Source organism: Cebus imitator, unplaced genomic scaffold, assembly GCF_001604975.1.
Source record: "Cebus imitator isolate Cc_AM_T3 unplaced genomic scaffold, Cebus_imitator-1.0 Scaffold350, whole genome shotgun sequence".
Taxonomy (NCBI): Eukaryota; Metazoa; Chordata; class Mammalia; order Primates; family Cebidae; genus Cebus; species Cebus imitator.
In genome coordinates, this window is record NW_016107665.1 from 70003 (window position 1) to 73755 (window position 3753).

General features: G+C 45.3%; 1 long non-coding RNA gene across 1 annotated transcript; it reads right to left on the minus strand.

Annotated features, from left to right (window-relative positions):
- Positions 1–1039: 1039 nt before the first annotated feature.
- Positions 1040–3530, minus strand: LOC119467912. Its single transcript, XR_005196546.1, has 2 exons — positions 3052–3530; positions 1040–1636 (listed from the first exon to the last, which is right to left on the minus strand). It is a non-coding gene; the product is annotated as an uncharacterized LOC119467912 (long non-coding RNA).
- Positions 3531–3753: the final 223 nt, after the last annotated feature.

A 3753-nucleotide genomic window follows, 5' to 3' on the forward strand; every position in this document is an offset into this window, starting at 1 on the left:
TAACAGGAGAGGTGCGTTTCCTATAATTTTTTTTATTTGTTTTTGCACACATGGGAATCACATTACAGCTCTTTCCCCAGACACCTGGGAAACATAGATATGCATTTTGCTTCCACAGAAGTATATGCTAAGAAGCTCAATTCATCAAGTTTCCCGGAAAGATGAAGGGGAAAGGAAGAGTAAGTTCAGAACACGTGGCATATGTTTTAAGAGACCATCCCACATGAACCTCTAATAACCTCCAACTCCATCTGTCCTTCCAACATCATACCGCAAGCTCCTAAACGCAAACACAGGAGAAGCTGGAGGAAAAAACATATCTTCATTCAGAAGTGACAGGTCCAAGGAAAAGAACCCATGGTTTGTCTCACTCAAATTCCAAAGATTAGCTCTGGACAGAGGGCAGTTTGCTTCCAAAAGTGATTCAGCTGTTACCAAAAATCCTCGGAACATTTTCATCCGGAGGTGAAGTATTACAATTAACATTCTCACATTTCCCTGTGTCTTTACGAGTCTACAGTGGAACCAGGAGTGTGTGCTACAGTCCCCACTTCTGCTGCCGTGAAAACAACCTGAAGGGTCTCATCGTTAGGGGCTTCCACGCAGGCTCCGTACTTCAGTTTCAGAAATAGAGGCGTTCTCTAATGCCAAGGGCTCCTCACAATGCCAGTAGGTACTGGAAAATTCCAGCAGGTGACTCACATTAAAAGAGTCTCCTATAGATGTTTTGAGCCACTCAGGACTTGAATTCTAGATTAATAATTCAATTCTTTTTTAAGAAATAAGGGGAAGCAACAGAAAAGATTATCATAACTATCATCAAATGCATTTTCTAAAATTATTCTATTACATTTTTAAAGGGTATTATTATAAATGTTTTTATGAGCAATTTACCGGAAAATTAAAGTCCTTTAGTTTAAAAAAATAATTATGTTATCCCTCTGGCAAAGGATTTTCTCCCAGCCAGTAGCTCTTTCAAACTATGGGGCATCATTTGCTCACTGTGGCAAGCCGGGTCCACGCACGGAAAGTTGATCTGAGAATCAATCTTTAGAAAGGGCGCTAAATTGCTAGGTAAGAGCACCTACTAGAAAGTGAATCAGCCAAAACTGAAGGGGGCAAGAGAGGCCACGCACTTTCAAAGTCAAAGACTTACGTGATTCCAGAAGTCCTCAGGGCTACACATAAGCTACAGGCCCTGTTAAGGGATTTTAAGTCCATCTAAGCTGAGCTTCCAGGGTGTTCGATCTCAACCCAACTGAGCTTTTCACTGTTAATCCATCTTTCGGTTTCGATTTTTCCCTTAGGTCTGCCGGCCCTAAAAGCCTTCAACCTTCAGCACTGGTGTTCCAAACCAACCGCGTGGTCCACAGCCATGTGTGGATAACTAAAGTAAAATATGTAAGCTGCCGGCATGCACATATAATAACGAGACTCTGAAAAAGGGTTTTTAACAACAGTTATGTCACAACGCTCATGGCTCCCTGAAGTCCCTGAAAGCCTTGTTAAATTAAAGATTCGCTGTGGTTTTTTTCCGCTTCGTTCCTACTTCCCATGTTGCTTCCTGCCTTTCTTTTTTCTCTTTCATTGTGTTGGAAAGATGGAACTGAATGACACAGGCCATCATGAATATCACCTAGAAAATGGAAGAGTTTCGTTAAAACTGCTAACATTCCCAGCACAGTTTTATGGACAGAGGAAGGTCGCCTTTCAGATTATAAAGTCACACATCTGATTCTGCAAGCTCAGGCAATAAAGGTACACAGTGCATTCACACTTGGATTCCCAAGAGTGAGGAATTCAACAGTAGCCTCAAGTCTACCTAGGTAGTGTCTCATGAGGTCACTGCAATGTCATGATAATCCAGACCACAGTTTCTGCGGACTTCAAACACCGACTGGCTAGAAGCTAAACCTGTTACCTTTTGGAAAGCATCTCCCAAATCAAAAGGCTTCCCATTTCACCCAATGCCAAGAACTCCACTCCACCCTCCTGGAGGTTGAAAATGCTAATTATAAGGTGATGATGTTTGCTTTTCCTTTCTAGTCGTGTGCCTTTATGTTTTAAGTATTTAAAAGGCGTAATCACCTAGTGTGTAGGTTAATTTCTTTCCGATATTGTAATTTATGCAACATTAATACTGGATGCCAGCTCCAATTTTCTTACTGCTTACACTCTGGGAGCCGACTTGCATATTCTGCCAACTCCATTACATCATCTGAAAACCCAAACATTTCCCATTTTCAAATCACTCTCAACTACCAGGCATACTTACACATTCTCTCTTTTTCTCCCTAGCTCACACACACAAAGATTGGTACCCCTGAGGAGCAGATGCTGCATCTGAGGTTAAAGTCTGCAAATGCACATAATTTCTGGAAGCTATTACTACTGCTGTGTTAGCTAAGGGATGCCTCCATCTCTGACCTTCCTTTTTCCATTCAGACTGTTATATAACCCAGTGCCTGCGTGCAGAATGTGAGTTGAGTGTTTGGGCCTTGCCACCCCCCTCCCATTAAATCTTCTAGGAGGGACAGACAGGGCTGGTTCAAAAAATGAGTTGGGGAGGCACAGGGTAGGGGTGAAGGGGATATGGGTCAGCAGGTTAGCTGTGCAAGATGTAACCCACTCCTGCTATGCCCCTCTCCCTTTTTGCTGAGCCTAGGGGGCTGGTGGCACTGAATGCCCCAGCGTTACATAATTTGCAAGAACAGCAAGTTACGGATTTGCTAGTCGGTTCTGCAGCCTGCCACCCTGATCGCTTGCAAGAACACCTTCTGGCAAGAATGACACCTGAAGATGTTAATAACACACTGGGTGGGCGGTGGGGGTCAAAAAGGAGAAGGGTGGCAGCACAAACCAAAAATTAGTGCGGCTTCCTAAATACTATGTCCCCCTCATTCCAAAAAAAAAGCCCCAGAAACACATGAAGGGGATTTTCTCCAGTGTTTCTGATTAACCCTGTTACATAACCCGCTCGCATTCCAAATCCACCGTCTCAGGGTCTAAATATACTCTTTGCAGCCAAAAGCTCCCCGCACACAAACTCACCGAGCTTAGCGGCAGGTCCGGACCCCCAGCCCTCATCCCCTTCCCTTTCGTCCCAGCCCTCGCTGCCCCCCTCCCGCTGAAACGGCAGTTCGGCATGGTTACTCTTTGGAAATCGCCTTTAATTAAATGTTTTTCGCGTGTGTCATCCTGATGGCTTTTACTGTACTCGAATTCCGTGAATGGGAAAGCGCCTGGACAGGGGGTGTGGCTAAGGTGGGGGGGGAATACTGTAAAACAGCCAGCACATGATCAGCCATATTCCTACCTCCAACTATAACATCGAAAGGAAGGCAGCAGCTCCTGGGGCCCCCATTCGCCTCTACCCAGCCCTCCCCAACCACTGCCGAAGCCGATTGCAAGAGGAGGGGGCGCACTGGGCCGGTGCCCAAGCCGGGGCTAGAGAAAACCTCTCCGTCCCCAGCTCGCGCGAGCCCGCTTCCTCCAGAGTGACAGGCGTGATTTATACATTATTTACAACAGTAATTAAAGCTGTAGCTTCCTCCTGTTCTTTGCAAACTCCAGGCGCATTCAAATAAATAATCCCCTACTCCCAAGAAAAACCCACATTAGGTTCCAATACCTTTAAGAAAGAGTGAGCTTTCCTCAACAGCTTACTTTAGGAAAGGAGGGAGCAACTGAGCCCCCCCCAACCCCCCCACCCCACACGCACACACAGACCAAACACCAAAATGAAGAGTAAAA